The 23,988-nt window shown below is 35.8% G+C and overlaps 1 protein-coding gene across 1 annotated transcript in view; it reads right to left on the bottom strand.

The window, feature by feature from the left end:
• The window catches only part of LOC117333226 (signal peptide peptidase-like 3), a 65,529-nt gene extending 45,003 nt beyond the window's left edge, over nucleotides 1–20,526 (bottom strand). Inside the window, exon 1 of the mRNA XM_033892412.1 lies at nucleotides 20,217–20,526. The gene's annotated coding sequence lies outside the window, so the exon portion shown is untranslated. The remainder of the gene's footprint in view (nucleotides 1–20,216) is intronic.
• Nucleotides 20,527–23,988: the final 3,462 nt, after the last annotated feature.

Here is a 23,988-nt window from a genome sequence, read left to right as displayed (position 1 = left end):
GTACACACGTTGTCAGTTAAAAAGTACACACGTCAGTTAAACAGTACACACGTTGTCAGTTAAACAGTGCACATGTTGTCAGTTAAACAGTCCACATGTTGTCAGTTAAACAGTCCACACATCAGTTAAACAGTACACACATTGTCAGTTAAACAGTACACACGTTGTCAGTTAAACAGTGCACATGTTGTCAGTTAAACAGTACACATGTTGTCAGTTAAACAGTACACACATCAGTTAAACAGTACACACGTCAGAGAAACAGTACACACGTTGTCAGTTAAACAGTACACGTTGTCAGTTAAACAGTCCACACGTCAGATAAACAGTACACACGTTGTCAGTTAAACAGTGCACATGTTGTCAGTTAAACAGGCCACAGGTTGTTAGTTAAACAGTACACACATCAGTTAAACAGTACACATGTTGTCAGTTAAACAGTACACACATCAGTTAAACAGTACACACGTCAGAGAAACAGTACACACGTTGTCAGTTAAACAGTACACACGTTGTCAGTTAAACAGTACACATGTTGTCAGTTAAACAGTCCACACATCAGTTAAACAGTACACACGTTGTCAGTTAAACAGTCCACAGGTTGTTAGTTAAACAGTCCACATGTTGTCAGTTAAACAGTACACATGTTGTCAGTTAAACAGTCCACAGGTTGTTAGTTAAACAGTACACATGTTGTCAGTTAAACAGTGCACATGTTGTCAGTTAAACAGTCCACATGTTGTCAGTTAAACAGTCCACACATCAGTTAAACAGTACACACGTTGTCAGTTAAACAGTACACATGTTGTCAGTTAAACAGTCCACACATCAGTTAAACAGTACACATGTTGTCAGTTAAACAGTCCACACGTCAGATAAACAGTACACATGTTGTCAGTTAAACAGTACACATGTTGTCAGTTAAACAGCACACACGTCAGATAAACAGTACACATGTTGTCAGTTAAACAGTACACATGTTGTCAGTTAAACAGTACACATGTTGTCAGTTGTATGTACAGGCAAACCTGCCTGTCTATAACGACCGATTTAAGATTCCGTGAGATTTTACTATATAACGACCCTCTGTATAACGACCACCTGTCTAATGTGACTAAGTTTCAATTCATAGCTAATATAACAACACTAGACCACGCAATTATATTAGTATCAGGTTAAGTATACTTACATAATTATTTTCTAAACAAAAAAGGCTTTGAAATTTTATCATCTTTATTTACCGCCTGGTAGAACACATCAATAATACAGACCGTTGATACATCAAACTTCGTCTGGATACTCATGCATATTTTAACACAAGAGAATGCTTACAAAATAGTAACCTTATATGATGTGCATCATTGACAGAATTTTAAATGTGTCTGTTAGGTTTTTAAAGATCCAGCTCCCATTTATAGAAACTAAAAGGCTTTAAACAAAGAATTCCATTTGATATGACTTGCTGATGGCTACCATTTCAGTTCCTATACGATAAAATGGGTTTACACGATAAAATGGGTTTACACGATAAATGGGTTTACACGGTGGATTTTTATTATTGTGAGAATGACCATGCTTAACATAAACTAAATTTTTCCTGACTAAATTGCCAATTGGTGTGAGTTGCTAATTTCTTTTAACAGCAAGTGTATAAATTAGCAGCAAAATTGGGAACATATAGGTTAATGAATTTCATATGTTCTCCCATGTACAAATATCAGTTTTAAAGTCTTTGTGAATAAACAACATATATATATATACACAATTCAGAATCAATGGGTCTAAATTAGGACCAAAATACACAGGTAAGGAAAATTACCTTGGACTTATAATTAAATGTAGAAAAATTGTGCATTTCAAGGCAGTGAAATTGGCTTATTGTCATGAGATCAGGTGATAGATACATTAATTAAAAACCTAACAGTGAAATTGGCTTATTGTCAGCCGATAGATACATTAATTACAGACCTAACAGTGAAATTGGCTTATTGTCAGCCGATAGATACATTAATTACAGACCTAACAGTGACATTGGCTTATTGTCAGCCGATACATACATTAATTACAGACCTAACAGTGAAATTGGCTTATTGTCAGCCGATAGATACATTAATTACAGACCTAACAGTGAAATTGGCTTATTGTCAGCCGATAGATACATTAATTACAGACCTAACAGTGAAATTGGCTTATTGTCAGCCGATAGATACATTAATTACAGACCTAACAGTGAAATTGGCTTATTGTCAGCCGATAGATACATTAATTACAGACCTAACAGTGAAATTGGCTTATTGTCAGCCGACAGATACATTAATTACAGACCTAACAATATAACAACACCACATTTTATAAATCTAACAGTCTTATGTACAATGTCATAAATTAATATTCTATACAAAAACAAACAAAAACGAAAACTTTTTAATTTTTTAGAATTTGATTCCTAAGTCCAAATAATACTGTACTACCAAAGGCAGAATTTCCAACAGGCCATCAATATAATACTAATGTTCTGTTTTTGTGGTTGACTGACATCCCCAGCCATATACACACGAGTGTGACAGCTGGCATGGAGGGCTGATTGTTTCCATCACACAGATGTCACCTTGTTTACAGCTACCAGCTGCTAAAAATCAATAATCTATCACACTATTACAAATCTTTATCTCATTTAACCAGAAATTTGTCCAACAAGTTATGTGTAAACTTATTCTGGCTTTGACACCTAAGTTTGCAACAGTTTCAAAGGTCATTGCCATGGATACATATATCCAATGATATACAATGCAAATTACAGACCTTTTATTACACCAAATTAGACATTAGATTAAGTAGCTGCCAGCTGGATTTCTCTATAAAATTCATTAAGTTACCAGGGTATATTTTCCATTTTTGACATTGGACTGCCCATGGATCTGACTGGATCAGGGTCGGACTACTTCTTTGAACAGATGAGTGTAATCATATATTATCTCCCTCACATTCACTCCAAGGAGGTGTCTGACCCTGACTCATCTTTACATGGATGGATAAGTCATCTGAATCACAGAACATGGAATAAAGGCCACCTCAGGCCACTCTCTGCTGGGTTAACTGAACACAGCCTTTGTCCAATGAAAAAAGACAGACATAAACAGCTTGTTTTCTACCACCCTCCCCGATTCCCTCCCGTTTCCCTCCCGAAGAAACCCCAGATAGATTTCTGTCTTCCAGCTTACTGATAGGTCACACCTACATTACATAACCCACCTATTACCAAGTGTTACATTTATATTGTGTTAGTGTGGTCATTTGAAACTTGTGAACATGCTAACAAGGGTCATGTAGAGATACTGGCCTATTCTTTTCACTACTTTTACTATAACGGTCAGGGTTTGACCCTCAATCCTCTCAAATTGGGCAGAAAAAAGTGAGAGGTCACTTTGTTGACTGTGGGGGTTTCTCTGGAGTACAATGCATGGTTTCCACGTGCACTAACAATAAAGACTCTCCACCTCCTACAATCTCAACAACATGAGATGTTAATTATCATGAAATGAAAGAAATTATTTTAAAATTTATGAATAATAAACAGCCCCTCAGACAACATCATTGCTGTATATATCTTGACTGTCATAGCTGTTTTTAGACACATGACACTTACATGTCGCTATGACTACTTTGAAACTAAGCCAAGGTCATGCGCTCTTAACTGAATCAAAATCGAAATGCTCTCATCTCAGCATCTTACAGGACAAAATCCTATACTTCCAAGTTTGTATAGAAGACATTGTGGGCTGGAAATTGAATCAAAGTAATTATTTCAATAAATAAACCTCAGATGCACTTTTATCAACTATGACCTTATATGGATCTGTATGCAGAAAAAAAAATTAAAATGTTGATAGACAGATGAAAGATGCTGCAGTCCATGGATTTAATCAACCTTGATAATGTACTACAATACTTAATAGAGGTCTAGCCTTATAATGGACTATCAGATATAGGCCTAGCCTTATAAAGGACTATCAGATATAGGCTTAGCCTTATAAAGGATATCATATATAGGCCTAGCCTTGTAAAGGACTGTCAGATATAGGCCTAGCCTTATATAGGACTATCAGATATAGGCCTAGCCTTATAAAGGACTATCATATATAGGCCTAGCCTTATAAAGGACTATCATATATAGGCCTAGCCTTATAAAGGACTTATAAAGGACTATCAGATATATAGGCTTAGCCCTATAAAGGACTATAAGATATAGGCCTAGCCTTGTAAAGGACTATCAGATATAGGTCTAGCCTTATAAAGGACTATCAGATATAGGCCTAGCCTTATAAAGGACTATCAGATATAGGCTTAGCCTTATAAAGGATATCATATATAGGCCTAGCCTTGTAAAGGACTGTCAGATATAGGCCTAGCCTTATATAGGACTATCAGATATAGGCCTAGCCTTATAAAGGACTATCATATATAGGCCTAGCCTTATAAAGGACTATCATATATAGGCCTAGCCTTATAAAGGACTTATAAAGGACTATCAGATATATAGGCTTAGCCCTATAAAGGACTATAAGATATAGGCCTAGCCTTGTAAAGGACTATCAGATATAGGCCTAGCCTTATAAAGGACTATCAGATATAGGCCTAGCCTTATAAAGGACTATCAGATATAGGCCTAGCCTTATATAGGACTATCAGATATAGGCCTAGCCTTATAAAGGACTATCAGATATAGGCCTAGCCTTATATAGGACTATCAGATATAGGTCTAGCCCTATAAAGGACTATCAGATATATATGCCTAGCCTTGTAAAGGACTATCAGATATAGGCCTAGCCTTATAAAGGACTATCAGATATAGGTCTAGCCTTATAAAGGACTATCAGATATATATGCCTAGCCTTACAAAGGACTATCAGATATAGGCCTAGCCTTATATAGGACTATCAGATATAGGCCTAGCCTTATATAGGACTATCAGATATAGGCCTAGCCTTATATAGGACTTATAAAGGATTATCAGATATATAGGCTTAGCCCTATAAAGGACTATCAGATATAGGCCTAGCCTTGTATAGGACTATCAGATATAGGTCTAGCCTTATAAAGGACTATCAGATATAGGCCTAGCCTTGTAAAGGACTATCAGATATAGGCCTAGCCTTATATAGGACTATCAGATATAGGCCTAGCCTTATATAGGACTATTAAATACAGGCCTAGCCTTATAAAGGACTATCAGATATAGGTCTAGCCTTATATAGGACTATCAGATATAGGCCTAGCCTTGTAAAGGACTATCAGATATAGGCCTAGCCTTGTAAAGGACTATCAGATATAGGCCTAGCCCTATAAAGGACTATCAGATATAGGCCTAGCCCTATAAAGGACTATCAGATATAGGCCTAGCCTTGTAAAGGACTATCAGATATAGGCCTAGCCCTATAAAGAACTATCAGATATAGGCCTAGCCTTGTAAAGGACTATCAGATATAGGCCTAGCCCTATATAGGACTATCAGATATAGGCCTAGACTTATATAGGACTATCAGATATAGGCCTATCCTTGTAAAGGACTATCAGATATAGGCCTAGCCTTATAAAGGACTATCAGATATAGGCCTAGCCTTATATAGGACTATCAGATATAGGCCTAGCCTTATAAAGGACTATCATATATAGGCCTAGCCTTACAAAGGACTATCATATATAGGTCTAGCCTTACAAAGGACTATTAGATATATATAGGCATAGCCTTATATAGGACTATCAGATATAGGCCTAGCCTTGTAAAGGACTATCAGATATAGGCCTAGCCTTATATAGGACTATCAGATATAGACCTAGCCTTGTAAAGGACTATCAGATATAGGCCTAGCCTTATATAGGACTATCAGATATAGGCCTAGCCTTGTAAAGGACTATCAGATATAGGCCTAGCCTTATATAGGACTATCAGATATAGGCCTAGCCTTATAAAGGACTATCATATATATATAGGCCTAGCCTTATAAAGGACTATCAGATATAGGCCTAGCCTTATAAAGGACTATCATATATATATATAGGCCTAGCCTTATAAAGGACTATCATATATAGGTCTAGCCTTACAAAGGACTATTAGATATATATAGGCATAGCCTTATATAGGACATAACCCACCTATTACCAAGTGTTACATTTATATTGTGTTAGTGTGGTCATTTGAAACTTGTGAACATGCTAACAAGGGTCATGTAGAGATACTGGCCTATTCTTTTCACTACTTTTACTATAACGGTCAGGGTTTGACCCTCAATCCTCTCAAATTGGGCAGAAAAAAGTGAGAGGTCACTTTGTTGACTGTGGGGGTTTCTCTGGAGTACAATGCATGGTTTCCACGTGCACTAACAATAAAGACTCTCCACCTCCTACAATCTCAACAACATGAGATGTTAATTATCATGAAATGAAAGAAATTATTTTAAAATTTATGAAGAATAAACAGCCCCTCAGACAACATCATTGCTGTATATATCTTGACTGTCATAGCTGTTTTTAGACACATGACACTTACATGTCGCTATGACTACTTTGAAACTAAGCCAAGGTCATGCGCTCTTAACTGAATCAAAATCGAAATGCTCTCATCTCAGCATCTTACAGGACAAAATCCTATACTTCCAAGTTTGTATAGAAGACATTGTGGGCTGGAAATTGAATCAAAGTAATTATTTCAATAACTAAACCTCAGATGCACTTTTATCAACTATGACCTTATATGGATCTGTATGCAGAAAAAAAAATAAAATGTTGATAGACAGATGAAAGATGCTGCAGTCCATGGATTTAATAAACCTTGATAATGTACTTATTGTACTACAATACTAAATAGAGGTCTAGCCTTATATAGGACTATCATATATAGGCCTAGCCTTGTAAAGGACTATCAGATATAGGTCTAGCCTTACAAAGGACTATCAGATATAGGCTTAGCCTTATATAGGACTATCAGATATAGGCCTAGCCTTATATAGGACTATCAGATATAGGCCTAGCCTTATAAAGGACTATTAAATACAGGCCTAGCCTTATATAGGACTATCAGATATAGGCCTAGACTTATAAAGGACTATCAGATATAGGCCTAGCCTTATATAGGACTATTAAATACAAGCCTAGCCTTATATAGGACTATTAAATATAGGCCTAGCCTTATATAGGACTATCAGATATAGGCCTAGACTTATATAGGACTATTAAATATAGGCCTAGCCTTATATAGGACTATTAAATATAGGCCTAGCCTTATATAGGACTATCAGATATAGGCCTAGACTTATATAGGACTATCAGATACAGGCCAAGCCTTATAAAGGACTATAAGATATATATAGGCCTAGCCTTATATAGGACTATCAAATATAGGCTTAGCCTTATAAAGGACTATCAGATATAGGCCTAGCCTTATAAAGGACTATCAGATATAGGCCAAGCCTTATAAAGGACTATCAGATATATATAGGCCTAGCCTTATATAGGACTATCAAATATAGGCTTAGCCTTATTAAGGACTATCAGATATATATAGGCCTAGCCTTTTATAGGACTAGCCTTATATAGGACTATCAGATATAGGCCTAGCCTTATATAGGACTAGCCTGATAAAAGACTATCAAATGTAGGCTTAGCCTTCAAAAAGACTATTAAACACAGGACTGGAAATTGAATCAATGTAATTTTTTCAATAAATAAACCTCAGATGGACTCAGATGGATTTCAGGATATTTGACCCCTGTGACCTTGAATGAAGGTGAAGGTCATTCATTTGAACAAACTTGGTAGCCCTTCACCCCAGCATGCTACAGTCCCAATATTAGGTCTCTTGGCCTTTTGATTAATTGGTTATTTAGTTATTTAGTTAAGTTGGTTAAATGGAAAAGTTGACGCCGGACAGACGCCGGACGCCGCACCAAGGCATAAGCTCACTTGCCCTTCGGGCATATGAGCTAATAACCAATTGATATGGGGAAACTGGATATAACGTCAGCATTATGTAGGATTCCAGATGACATGTAATTCCTTTGACATACTTCCAATTCTGCATCAAAGTTAGTTACATCACAGAAAATGCAAAGGTAGTGTTATAATATCCTGTGTTTACCTAAATTATTTTATGATAGAGCAACAGAGGTCTTGTTTGACTTAACTGTTTCTGCTAAGAATTGAACCTGAGACATCTGATTTACTGTCTGAAAAGCTCTCCCTACTTGAGTTAGAGGGAATTGCTTATAGTATTTGTACATCATTGTATATGAGAATAAGAATAATTTCAATTTTAAATGACGGAACTATTTTACAGCATACAAACATGGGTGCTTATTGATTGGTCAAATTAAAATGCTACTGATATATACAAGAGATCCCAGAGGGATCTTGGCGCCCACCATTGAATGATCTTCATAGGTTCCATGTCAGATTGATCTTTTCTCTACTTTTCCCTTCCTCTAAGTCTTACTAATCTGTGTAAATTCAGAAACAGCCCTCTATAGCTAGTACTTTTCAAACAAAGGGAACCTATATATAAAATTTAAGATTTAGCGATAATGGCTGTCTGTCGACCATGTTGTTTTTGGATTGGTCCCAATATGCAAAACTAGGCACTAAGGGGAACCTACATATGAAATTTGAGAAAGATCTCTTCAGTACTTTCTGAGAAATAGCGATAACAAACTTCAATTGTCAAAATCCAAGATGGCTGCCTGTCAGCCATGTTGTTTTCCGATTATTCTCAAAATGCAATATGCATAACTAGGCACAGAGGGGGAACCTGTGTATGAAATTTGAGAAAGATCCCTTCATTTCTTTCTGAGAAATAGCGATAACAAACTTCAATTGTCAAAATCCAAGATGGCTGCCTGTCGGCCATGTTGTTTTCCGATTGGTCTCAAAATGCAATATGCATAAATAGGCACCAAGAGGAACCCTACTTATGAAATTTGAGAAAGATCCCTTCAGTGCTTTCTGAGAAATAGCGATAACAAACTTCAATTGTCGAAATCCAAGATGGCTGCCTGTCGGCCATGTTGTTTTCCGATTAGTCTCAAAATGCAATATGCATAACTAAGCATCAAGGGGAACCTAAATATGAAATTTGAGAAAGATCCCTTCAGTACTTTCTGAGGAATAACGATAACAAACTTCAATTGTCAAAATCAAAGATGGCTGCCTGTCGGCCATGTTGTTTTCCGATTGGTCTCAAAATGCAATATGCATAACTAGGCACCAGGGGGAACCTACATATGAAATTTCAGGAATATCCCTTCATTAGTTTCTTAGAAATAGCGATAACAAATTTCAATTGTCGAAATCCAAGATGGCTGCCTGTCAGCCATGTTGTTTTCCGATCAGTCTCAAAATGCAATATGCATAACTAAGCACTGAGGGGAACCTACATATGAAATTTGGGAAAGATCCCTTCAGTACTTTCTCAGAAATAGCGATAACAAACTTCAATTGTCAAAATCCAAGATGGCTGCCTGTCGGCCATGTTGTTTTCTGATTGGTCTCAAAATGCAATATGCATAACTAATCACCACGGGAAACCTACATATGAAATTTCAGTAAGATCCCTTCATTAGTTTCTTAGAAATAGCAATAACAAATTTCAATTGTCGAAATCCAAGATGGCTGCCTGTCGGCCATGTTGTTTTCCGATAAGTCTCAAAATGCAATATGCAAAACTAAGCATCAAGGGGAACCTAAATATGAAATTTGAGAAAGATCCCTTCAGTACTTTCTGAGGAATAGCGATAACAAACTTCAATTGTCAAAATCCAAGATGGCTGCCTGTCAGCCATGTTGTTTTCCGATTGGTCTCAAAATGCAATATGCATAACTAGGCACCAGGGGGAACCTACATATGAAATTTCAGGAATATCCCTTCATTAGTTTCTTAGAAATAGCGATAACAAATTTCAATTGTCGAAATCCAAGATGGCTGCCTGTCAGCCATGTTGTTTTCTGATCAGTCTCAAAATGCAATATGCATAACTAAGCACTGAGGGGAACCTACATATGAAATTTGGGAAAGATCCCTTCAGTACTTTCTCAGAAATAGCGATAACAAACTTCAATTGTCAAAATCCAAGATGGCTGCCTGTCGGCCATGTTGTTTTCTGATTGGTCTCAAAATGCAATATGCATAACTAATCACCACGGGAAACCTACATATGAAATTTCAGTAAGATCCCTTCATTAGTTTCTTAGAAATAGCAATAACAAATTTCAATTGTCGAAATCCAAGATGGCTGCCTGTCGGCCATGTTGTTTTCCGATAAGTCTCAAAATGCAATATGCATAACTAAGCATCAAGGGGAACCTAAATATGAAATTTGAGAAAGATCCCTTCAGTACTTTCTGAGGAATAGCGATAACAAACTTCAATTGTCAAAATCCAAGATGGCTGCCTGTCAGCCATGTTGTTTTCCGATTGGTCTCAAAATGCAATATGCATAACTAGGCACCAAGAGGAACCTACATATGAAATTTGGGAAAGATCCCTTCAGTTATTTCTGAGAATTAGCGATAACAAACTTCAATTGTCAAAATCCAAGATGGCTGCCTGTCGGCCATGTTGTTTTCCGATTGGTCTCAAAATGCAATATGCATAACTAGGTACCAAGGGGAACCTAGATATGAAATTTGAGAAAGATCCCTTCAGTACTTTCTGAGAAATAGCGATAACAAGAATTGTTTACGGACGGACGGAGGGACGGGGGGACGGACGGACGACGGACCACGGACGCAGGGCGATTTGAATAGCCCACCATCTGATGATGGTGGGCTAAAAACTAAGGACGTCTGGTTTACTGTGTGTACACTACAAATGGCACCATGGCCACCTTTAAGGATAAGTTACTGAACTAGGTTATGTCAGCATTATACTACAAACCATCACAAAGGTCAATAAAGATGCTCAGAAGTATGGGGTAACAAATAAACAAGGGTTAATCAACCTGTTATCTAGTGACAACATTCCAGACATGTATAGGGTAGTTACTGGACACTCTATAACCCTACATCATCTTCATGCTCCCTGTTGACAATTACTTCCAATTCCGAATATCCTGTTCAATTCAAATCAATAGCACTGACTGCTAATCTATTGTACAAACAATGGGTCTGTCAGGCTGCAGGCTGGTATTTGATTAAATACACAAACGCTCAAAGTTCAAACATTAAATATATATATTAAGGGTTTTAATCTCTATTTTTCTTTCACAGGTAGCAGTGTACAGTAAAAATGCCAAATTCTGAAAAATATGGCACATGCTTTAGATATGTAAACATTGCCAGTTAACCTTACATATAACCTCTAATAAAGTATATATATTTGAAATCTGTACAACATTTGCAATTTTAATAGAGCTCTGAAGGATAAGTAAACTGATATTTTCTGTGATTTTTAGAGCTGTGAATACCATGGTAACAGCTTAAAAAATTCTCAAAAATTGCAAAATATTATGATATTTGACCCAAAATGGCACAATTCTCTACACAATTTTTTTTCTGAAACCTATTTAAAATTAAATATCTCTATCCCAAAGACAGAATTAATCTTGTTTGGACATATGTTGTAAATTAAGTTTTTCCGCTATCTTACCTTTTCTGTGGGCTTCCATTTTGCGCTGTAGGCGAAACTAAATTTCCTGTGTAAACACACGTTCGGAAAATCCGGATATTTAAAATCCGGAACCAATTTATTGATTTTTGTTTTAATAAATGTGAAGCCTGTATGTACTACTTCATACTGGATATACCAATTATAGTGTACATTTATTTTTTCATTTTTTATACATATCATAATACAGGAGTTATTTGCTTAACAAAAAAATTGCCCATGGCCAGGCTGTCTTACTGTGGTGTGCTACCACAGAATCAAAACATCTTCATGATTATGCTTTTGTATAAAAAATGTTATACAGTGCATTCCGCTTAATTGGGTTGCCTATTTGCGGGGCTTTTTACCCGATTAACCAACTTATGCAATAAGCCGAAATGCACGTCTCCATCTTGGATTTAGTCCGTAATGGTCGTCAGACTAAGGTCGATTTTGGATGAAAATATTTGCGTTTATTATTGTGTTTTTGTTTGTGCTTTTACTGATGTCAAATTGTCTGATTACTATTCTATATTTTATAAAAAAAAACGTGTATTAATATATTAAAACCTTACAGCTTTTTTGTTATTTGTGACCCAGTACAATCATAGAACCTCACATGTTCCTAATTTGACATGCGATCTAAGAATTCGCTGACAACTAAATAAAGCTCAAATATTTTTATCATAGAGGCATTCTTTTGTTCGCTATGAAGTTTTTAATATTCCATATTATTTTCAATTGCCAAAGCAGAGATTGGAGATACCGAGATAATTCGGGTTGTTTCCTTTGGTATAAATACGATCTTGAAACGAACTGATAAAAACAACACGAAATCCAATTTGGTGTTTTTATTAACCAGTTCTAATCCTTAATTACCTGAGTGGGAATTATAAGCTAACGTCAGGCGTCTGGCCTTTTATCTGCTCGCTACTGTTTTTGCAATAACTCACCTGTGTACCGGTGTCGTCACATTTCCCCGTGGCGAACCCCTCACTTTTAATCCACCACAGTTAACAGTTAGCGGTGATATCAAACAGTTTGTACCGATGTCAGACCCAGGTCAGAACCTATTGTTTAGGTTTCTGCTTCGAAGATTTTACATCCCAGAAGTAAAAGTTTAATTGTCTAGTGGCTTAATTATGCTTTTAATCCCCATTACGTTGGCCTGCTGCTGACTCTAAAAATAACATTAATTTTACCCACAATGCCTAATCAATTTCCTGTTGATGGGGAAAAACCCCACGAGGCAGAACAACAACACAGTTCTAAACATGAAAAAAACCCGACATAATATTATCGTTTAAGGTAATATTTTACCGTTTTTTTTACATAATAACCATCTTAATTACCCTATTTGTTGATAAATGTCTAAAACTTTAAGAAATACATGATGACTTTCGTGAAAATTGGAGCATTTGTATTTTTTTGGTTAGATTGTCGTAGTCGAATAACCGAAAAATACAACTTTTCCTACCCAATTAAATAATTTTTTAACATGATTCAAGAGAAAATGGTTTGGGTTTTTGAATTTTTACCCCAATAAACGAAATACCCTATTAAGCGTTACCCGATTAAGTGGAATGTACTGTATATATATCAACCTGTTAATTTGGGGCTGTCCAATTACCTACTCGCTAAGCTTTAATGTTATAACCAGTAAGTTTGGTAGGTAGGGGCTGTCCTAATCACCTACTCGCTGGGTTTTAATCTTATAAACAGTAGGTGTGGTGGGTGAGAGAATGACAGATCAACACAACTAATGTCCAACTGTCCACCCTACCATATATATATATAGATTATGTATATAGGGAGAGAGCTACCACATTAACAGCTACTATATGACTGCTTAATTCCAGTGTCCATGCTGGGACTCCAACTTGTGTCAAAGGTATATAGTTAATTAGACACCTTGGCTGTTGGCATCTGTAAGGATCTACATATATGCATTGTTCATTTTAATCTCTGATCTTCTTTTCTCAGACAACAACATATATACATTAATAGTCCTACGATATATCCAGTCAATTTCATCTGGTAAATGGCATATATATAATTGGATTGTTTTCATTTTACCAATGTAAGACAGTTTATTGAAATGAATTCATTGCTAAATATGTATTCATTGATAGATCAGAACGATATTAGATTCCGAAGTACTACAACTTAACAGTACCATATGCAAGAATTGTCCTCACCTTTCTTATGGTTACTGAGTGCTCCATATCTGTTTCGAAAACCAGTCTTTACATATAATCATTTTACAGTATCATGTATCAAATAAACATATTCATGCTCACACTTTTTTTTTTTAGTTTAATGTCTATATGCAGTATTGAGTATGACCTATGACCAGTTTTCCAAACGTTGTCTTTACATGTAACAGGTACTGTATTTTAATTTACCTTTACAAGATGTACAATTGTTCTGTTTTAGGACAAACAGGATGACACCATTTTTCCCACATTGCAATTGGTGAAAAGACACAAATGTTGATCAAATGACACTTTTTTGGGGTGCAAAAAATGTTTGATAAAGTTATGTTTCCAAAAAGAACATTTCTATATAATAAGTAGCAAAGCAATACATTTCTGTTTATTAAAATATTCACAAACTGATCATCTGAACTGCATGTACATTTAATAATCGAAAATCAATCGGTTAACACCGATATTATTTGATCATTTGTGTTAAACTCTCAACCATTTCCCATCACTACTTTGAATTATTAGAATATTATAAACACAGAACATTAAACAAAAATGTTGTAAAAGGCAGAATACATATGTAACCATTGCAAATACAACTAAACACCTACCTTTTTTCTCTGGAGAATAAAAAATTGAATAAATCAAAAGTAAAAAATCCTATTAGGTATATGTAGAATAAGTTGAACAATCTGAAACATACATGTACAGTAGATCTTGGACGGATCTGGTTTTCCTTCTTGAAATGTTACATCACCAATGTAAAATATTCTAATAAAATTATCATACTAAGATCTAGATCAGATGCCATACGGAGACACCAAAGTCATTCTAATGATGTGTATCAAAGTCTTGTGTTATGTATATGAATCCTCATGATCACCCCTACAGGTGTTCTACAGCAACACTGTCATTGGCCAAATCTTAAAAGTACTTGTGGACTACTATTTGTGTAACTTAATTTTCATTCTCAATATTTTCTTTAATACAATGATTCTTAAATAATTACTAAATGAACTAAAACCAATTTCCTTATTTGTAACAGTTCCATTGTAATCTCCAATATGATTTCCAACAGTTTTAGCGTTGAATTCCAACATTTCAAATGTTTCATGCCATTAAACTTAATCATGCTTTCATATCTGTAATGTGACAGTCATAGATGTTTGATATACATATTTAAGAGCATTCTTTAAAGTACTGGCCATGGTCAGTCATAACTGACTAATGTCAGATATGGTCTGGCCATCAGATACATATACCAGACAGTCCATGATATCTACCCTAACTAGGGAATGACACCTGGTATATGGGTCAATACACATGATCAATGATTGATAACAGATAAGCACACTTACTATACACACAGCCCAGGGGTATACTATCCAAAGCATGGGCAGATATATCTCCAACAGTATGCACTCACAAATGTACATTTACTTGTATAAATAGTACATAAAATGAACATTCAACATGGCTTTTTTTGATAATCATCTTTCTTATTCAAACAAGATGGTTCAAGCCTATCACTAAAACCCCTATATCTACATGTCATTTGTTAGGCTCAGAATTTCCTTTCCAGTTATGCAGCATTATACTCCATATACAATTTACATGTATACTATTCTTTCATCCTTACAAAAGGGTAGGGAATTTTAATCAATGCTTTAAGAATCTTCCTAGAAGAAAGACACTGCAGGTTAAATATAAGCCTTTGATACAAAATTGAAAGTTTGATCAAACCAATACATGACAAAGAAAGGCATAAACAGATACTACATATTTCTAAAATTTAAAAGAACAAAATTTCAACTGCTGTTTTTAATTAGTCATTGTGGAGGTTTGACTTTATATCCTGTTATAATAATTATGTAAGAGATGCATATGGAGTTCAAGGAACATCTGGTCATAGATGTAATACAGAATCACTGTGGTCAGATAAGTATTTCCTCCATGAACTAGCACACATAACATCATGTTGCAAATCACATTGTGTGTCTTATTTCTCAAGAAAAGATCAGCAACTGCATGCTCCCTTAACCAAGCACTTTAGTATCTCCTCCATGATCATGACCATTATAGCTGTTTATAGGACATTAAAGCTGTTTAACACCTATATAAAAACATATAATGTTCCTGCTATTTCCCCACACTTAAAAATTAATATAAACTTAGATAAAGCCAAGGAATATAGTGGAACTTCGTTAACTTGAAGTCGACGGGACCACGAAAAAACTTCGAGTTATCCGAGTGTTCGAATTAAGCGAGTTATCGGTTTTGGTGAAAAGTTTGGTCAATATTTGTCAACATTATATAATCATTATAACTTCGCTCTGTCGCTCATCAGTTTAGTGTGAAGACTGGTCAATACATGTAAATATATATGTAATGTTTCGTTATGTCACTTGTAATTTGGTGTAGTTTTGCCGATATACAGTCACGATAAAGTTTCTTTCACTTAGTCACTTCAATAACGATCTGATGTGCAAGTCATGTTTGCAAAAAGGTAAACGATAAAACGGAATTCGACAAAATAACAAGTTATTAATGTCAAAACAAATAACCGTTGAAGTTTAACACAGATTGCATACAAAACGTAACAGAACCATTACCTTTTATTGGGCATATATAAAATACTGTTTGATCGGCCTACTTACTTTTTATTGATAACCACGCTATTTCCATGTGTATTAGCACCGGAAGTTGGGCTGCGCATGTGCGTATAAAATGTTACTGTAACTGAGTTGACGTTTTATCCGATTTAATAGACAGCACTGACCGTTACAGTTGTACTCTGAGCACCTCGGCAGTAATTACGCTATTGTTTCAGCAGTTTAAATATTTAATAGGTGCCGGTGACTGTGTCATTTCTACACCTGTAAAAACATCAGCCGGGTAGATCTACCGGTGTGTCAGAGATTAGTTCCGCTTGAGCGAACGGGTAGATGAGTTGTTGACTATCGTGTGTACTGATATCGGCGTTCGCCTTGGGAAATTACCTGATGTAAGTAAAGCAGTACTTTTTATCACCAAGACTTGTTGTTATAAGATCGCGCAACCGACAATTTCTTTTATGAATTTATGAAACACTTATAATAGCATGTAGGTTAGTAGTGCCGATATGTTCAGTATTACAAACGGAATTTAGCTCTTAAAAAATGTCGGCGTTTGCCACCGATCGACGAAAATTATACTTCGAGTTATTCGAACATTTCAAGTAGGATTTTTATTGTTGGGACCAAATTTTTACTTCGTATTATCCGAGTTTTTCGAGTTATCCGAATTCGAATTTTCCGAGTTTTTTTTACTAAGATAAAGAGAGAATTCGGCCGGGACCGGCGAGGTACTTCGAGTTAAGCGGGGTATTCGAGTTATCCGAGTTCGAGTTAACGAAGTTCCACTGTACTTAAAACTTAAGCTTGAAATTGATACGGACTTAAAATCATTTTAAAAGATGAATCTATTGCCCAAAAGATGATTGCCTTACCAATCTATTATGAGAATCTCCAGATTAGGATTCCAAGTTCAAAATGAAAGTAAGGTTTAGAATCAACTTAAATCAACAGGTAATAAGTCTGCAAGCCAGGTAAAAATTTGCCTTTTTGCAATATTGATACAGTGGAACTTCTCTTATTTGGCCAGTTTAGAAAGGGTTTAGTTTGGAGAAGTGATTCATTTTGACAGATCAGGATCCAAAGATAATCAGATAATGGTTTTTTTTATCTTTGAAGCAGTGTTAATATTATGGAAGTTAATTATATAATAAAGTAATTGAATGCAGATTCTAAGAAATTAAACTAATTAAATAAGTTCTAATACTGATTTCACAACTTTGTGTAACATTAACCAGTTCCTACTGATGGTATTCAGGGCATCAATATTGCATTTTAGATTATTATTAATGATCCTATGATCATGAGCACACATGGAAATCAAAACAAGACATTTTTTTGACATATGTTGCTCTGTACAGTATGTACAGGGCTCAAATTGGTGCCTATTTAAGTGACCATGGCGCCTTAAATTCACCATTGGCGACCAGTTATTGACCTATAAGGCACCTGCATGGCAACTAAAAAGATAAATGACAGTCACCATCGAAAAAATCAGAGAGATGTTATACTAGTTAATCTAAAAAATGTAAACAAAAGAATTTCAAATTTAAGACAAAATGCAACTAGGCCAGGCAACTAATTATAACTTTTCCAATTGGCACATAGATTTTATGACTTGGTCGCTAAATAGGACACCTGGTAAAAATATTCACTTTGAGCCCTGATGTACATTAATTCTATAATAAAAAGACCCACCTTTATGCTGAAAATTGTGATATGGGCATCATTCGGACTTGTTTCTTAAAGACAAGAGAAATTTGAAACTGACAAATAATGTTTGTTAATCTAACTGGTTTGATATAAATATGCGTGAAAATTAGGAAAAAAAGACATCGCATGTTACATTGATCTGTCAGTAAAACATGTGATGATGCATCAAATTATCAATAGACAGCAACAGATTCTGGCTGGATTCATTTAATCGATGGTAAATTCATAAATTTGATATAACAATTACCTATAGCATGCTGATCATGAAATATCAGTAGTTTCAATAGCATGAGCTCGAGTTTCCTCTGGTCCTGGTAGTCTGTGTCGGCCAGAGGTAACTTGGGCTATATAGTTTCAGGTCCCTGGAACTACTCTAGTCTTATTTACAATGATTTTATAACCATCAGCGGGACTACCCCATGCAGCACTGTTGATGACAAGCAATAATAATTGTTCTGTCTCCATCAAAAACATACTTTAATTAGTTGCATATACATGTATGCATAATGTCAAGTGCGGTAATCAATGCAGATTTACTTTAAAGTCATGTGTGCCATTTTACCACTTATGAGAAGTCAAAAATATGAAACCAAAGGTTGTCGAGAAGGAACCTTTTGGATTCTTTAAAAAATAAGGTGACAGACATGAAAATTTCTTCAAATTTTGCAAATGCACTGGTACCTTGAAACACTAACTTGAGCTCAAGGTATTCTCATGCGTAATCGAAGCGTAAACAAAATGATATCGATGTCACAAGAGCAGACTAAGATTTTATATCTAGATAATAATAATATCTCTAGATCTGTGACTTTGTCACTCTGAAACACAAACTTGTTAGACATATTTTCATACTTGATGGGCATGAAGTTTGATCAAAATCTGTTTAAAAATGAAGTTGCTTTAATTATAAAGCACTGATCATGACATTCAAAGATTTTCAAACATATGTATGCATATGCACAGCCTGGTACAGAATAAACTGAATGCTATATCCTTTCCCAGACTGTGTCGAAAGGGGATTATACAATAAAATCTTATTTTACTTACACTTATAATTATAAGTCAATTTGTCAGATATCACAGTGTGTGTTGTGTGTAAACTGTTAAGTCAGTGTCAAATGGCAGTGGATCCTGGAAAATGTCACCTTTCTGGTGGATAATGGTCAGGTTATAACAAGATGCTGTTAAAGTCAGTAAGGTCAGGGTTCCTTTTATTATCTGATGAAAATTATTTAGAAAATCCAAAGGTGTCTATACATACATGTTAATTTATGGTATATAATTCATAAATGTTAAACATGATGCCCTTTAGTCAAGAACATATGTTCTAGTATATGATTATACAACATTCTCTCAAATGAAAGCTTGGACACCAGCAGGATCAACAATTTCAGCTAATAATAATGATACTAGTAAAAGCATGGTAGAAGTGTAGCGGAACTGGACAGGGTCAATCATCGATCGGCAACCAGGTAGCTCAATTGGTAGAGCATCTGGCTAGTGTTCGGAGGTCCTGTGTTCGAACCCTGGTCTGGCTGTGCAATTTTCCACTCCTACTACATTTGGTGCCAAAACCTTGTTTCAATAATTATAAGCTTAGCTATAAGTGAATACTTGACAATTAAGGGGATATTGGAACCTAGGTTGTGAGTTGTGAAGTCTTCGGGGTCAAAGACTTAAAAAGGGAGGGAAGAGTGCAGTGGCACTGGACCGTGTCAATCATCGACGATCAGGTAGGTCCCGGGTTCGAACCCCGGTCGGTCCGTGCATTTTCCCACTCCTACTACAGTAGTTCACAACTATCATATCTCATAATCTACACACACTAGCACCAAACAATGATATATTTTAGCTTCTACCAAGGATAACCCATGCAAGCTGGTGACCAGCTGATTTCAAATGGGGTCCTTTCTGAAACAAAAAGTATTTCATGTTTACAGTCTAGTCTAGGAGCAGGGTAGCAGTACAAATTTTGTAAACACGCCAAAACAGAAATGTATTCAGTGCAGGGTTTTTTTTATATGAAGGACTGTTGGTGCAGTAATAACATACCTCAATTAAATAATTCGAAGTCAACTTCGGACTCGTGTGAATCTCTAAACCTGGTGAACATCAATCACATCCCAGCCGCCGGGGGACGAATTCTTCTCTTGCAGACGGTTGAGACTTTACCTGTTTGTAGCTATATTTCAGCTGTTTACTCAATTCACAAATACTCCATCGGTACAGAAAGTCAATCTTTGTATGTTATGAAATATGCAAACTGCGGGACATGGACGAATTACTTCGGAATATTACTGATAGCACACAGAATTCCTCACCTTCCTTTCTTTTTGTTTATGTTTTCCCTTTGAACCAAAGTACTCACATTATTCTAATCCGCGTCAAAATTGAAATCAACCTTCATTTCGAGTATAATGGAAAATAGACGCACAATATATCTAATTACTTCAACAGAACATTCTTTATTTCAGTTTAAGTGTGTTTTGTGGTATAAAAAAACCGACATAAGAAATACAATTACACGAAGGATTACTGAACGATTATCGCGTATGAATATATTTGACAAGTGCGCTAATCAGACGAAAGGGAAGTAACTCTAACTAATGTACCCCTGTTGCAATACACAAACCGGTTATAATACACAAGCTCACTTACATAAAAAAAAAATACATATTTTATAGGCCTATGACGTGACGACTTACGTCGGTATAAAGCAATCTACATATGCAAGGAAAGACACTAAATGAATATCATGAGCATGTGTGGATGTGTACAGTTTTGATGTAAACTATTTTATTTTTTGAGTGGCCATGCATAGTAAATATAGCCAAGTACATTTTACATAGTCTATACATATTCTTAACACTAATACTAACTAACGAGTGTTGTTACAAGCATTGTATCATCTTGTTTTATGACTAAGCGTATCCCCTTCCCTTCATTTCCTTTCGAAGGATGGGCTTAAGGTCTTTAAATACAGAGTTATTGCCCTTTGTTCATACCATTGTTCTTACTTATTTTGTGCAGCTCTAACTGCATGACTTAATGCAGCTTTTACCCAACGTTATAACTTGATATAATGCATATAACTAAACTATTTTATATGCAACTACTGTTTTTAAAATCCATATAAAAATCGATCCAGAATTTTTTTTTTAGGCTCTATATAGTAGCCGAATATCATGATGGTTACTCAGAAGGAAATGTCCGAGAAATTGTCGTTTTTTCTTTTAAAATTTTGTTGTACATCTTTATCCTAGGATGCTGCTTGTAGAACATGATGAGTTTTTAAAGTATTAAAAAAATAAATAAATCTAGCATATATTTAAAAAAGTTACCTCCAAAGATCTTTAATATATGGGTCAACATTATTTTCCCCCCACAAACTACATTTGTTGTCATAGCAGGAGATTTTCAAATATCATGATTCTTAAGCCTTCATCTGTTTTAAAGAACCCTGTTTCCTTGAATATATATAGGTCAAGGTCTTTTCTTTCACACAGACTTTCATATGCTCTATCACAGGTGTGTACGAAGTGCATAATTCTAAGCATTATGGTCATATGTAATCGAAAGTTGGACTAACAGAAAGTGGACATCTAAACGTAGGTGCGTAGCTGAACTTAGCTAGACTGAACTCCTGTTAGGATAAAGATGAACAACAAAATGTTAAAAGAAAAAACAGCAATTTCTCGGACATTTCCTTCTGAGTAACCATCATGATATAGGTGCGTAGCTGAACTTAGCTAGACTGAACTCCTGTGACCTGCTGAACTCCTGTGACCTGAGGTAGCTCAAATGGTTAGAGTGTCCATCTAGAGTTTGGAGGTCCTAGGTTTGAGGCCTGGTCGTTGCATTTTCTTCTCTTGTTACATTTGATGCCTAACTATTAATACCCACAAAAGGTCGTAATAGGGTCTCGTGTATCTTCGGGGTCAAAGACTTTGTTGAAAGAGGGAGGAATGTAGCGGAATTGGGTGAAAGCCAGTGGCTAGTTCGCTCAAATGCTTACCGCGTCTGTCTAGATTTCAGAGGTCCTGGGTTCAAGTCTTGATCTGGTCATTGAATTTGTCATCTCCTGTTACAGGTGATAAAGTTAAAATGTCTACAAAAACAATGTTGTTTTTATTTTGGAATGAAGATTTATGTTATATATAGTGTAGAAATTCTCTTACTTAATCAATTTTAATTGTAATATAGTAATATTGCATATGGATTTAACATTGTGATTATCATTTTGTCAAATGTCACATCAAACAATTGCTTCCAAAAATGACTAGTCAACTGTTACTTTATGTTAAATTTGACCCCAGACAACTAGTTGAGTTTCCTTGTGTTAAATTTGACCCCAGACAGCTAATTGACTTTTACATTGTGATAAATTTGACCCGAGATAGCTAGTTGACCTTTACCTTGTATTAAATTTGACACCCAGACAGCTAGTTTACTTTAACATAATATACATTAAGATTCAAACTACTAATGGTCTACATAACAAGCTCGAGTATCCTGGCTCCAGATTTTTTGGTACTACAACAGGCACTTGCCTGGTCTGTTAAAACAATGTATACATTGTATTAGGTGTATTGATAGACCAGGCACTTTCCTATGGTCCTACATGTACCAAACATTAGTTTTAAGTTTCCTGTGACCTTGAAATTCAGTTGAGATTATTCAATGATGAAATGATTTCCAGTCAAAGCAAGACACACTACTAACATGATATCCTGATATAGGGATTAAAGAGTTGTTAAGAGCGAGTCAGTGAACGTAGTAAAGTAAAGAGATCACTGTATGATCTTGGAGCCCATAATATCTTCAATTCAATATGCACAACTAATTAGTGACCAACGGGAAACATATGAAATGAGATGGATCCTAGCAGTTTTTCCAGGCAAATATCAACAGAACTGTCAAAATCCAGGTTGGCCAGCTGTCATTATTTTTTTTCCTTAAAATTATGCATGTACAATGTTACAGAGCACATGATTAATTAAATTTAAATCACTGCCTCCGCTAGGGATCGAACCCCGGACCTCTGGCTTACTAGTCTTACGCTCAACCTATCGAGCTAAAGAGAAGATCTCCCTAGCCGAGCGGTATATTGCGGCTAGTATTTACCAGGGTTACATACTCCCCCTCCAGGAAAGAACTCGTCCTCGAGTTTCCAGGGGTAACAGCGATGCTTTCGCAAGCAGCGATGAGTATCATTCCCGAGTCCCTACATGGGCGTCAATGTAACAGAGCACATGATTAATTAAATTTAAATCACTGCCTCCGCTAGGGATCGAACCCGGGACCTCTGGCTTACTAGTCTTACGCTCAACCGATCGAGCTAAAGAGAAGATCTCCCTAGCCGAGCGGTATATTGCGGCTAGTATTTACCAGGGTTACAACAAGAACAAACTAAATAGAATCTACATATCAGATAAGGATCTGTGCTGCAATTCTTATTTACTGTAAACCACATATATTTCACTGTAATCTGCAAGGAGAATCATCACAATCTTTAATATCTATTCAGACAAAAAATTCATTCTGTTTTCCTCAAAAATTATTCTATTAAATGTCATGACTTTTGTTTTAACTAATGACCTTGACCTTAGAACCGAGATTCTGAAATTCACTAGAGTCCATACCTTCCCATGAAGAGTAACAAATACGCCAGTTTGGCAGCCTCAATGGTTTGATTTTCACTGAAGGACACACCTACGGAGGGACACTATACTATTTCCTCGTTTGCTGTGCTGTGATGGAAATGTATTTTCCATTATCACTATAGAGGATTCTGTACTCCTTCTTGTTGTGAGAGATTAATATT

The sequence above is a fragment of the Pecten maximus genome, chromosome 8 (assembly GCF_902652985.1).
Source record: "Pecten maximus chromosome 8, xPecMax1.1, whole genome shotgun sequence".
Lineage (NCBI taxonomy): Eukaryota > Metazoa > Mollusca > Bivalvia > Pectinida > Pectinidae > Pecten > Pecten maximus.
The sequence above is the reverse complement of the archived record's forward strand: the minus strand, read 5'-3'. Positions and strand labels throughout refer to the sequence as shown.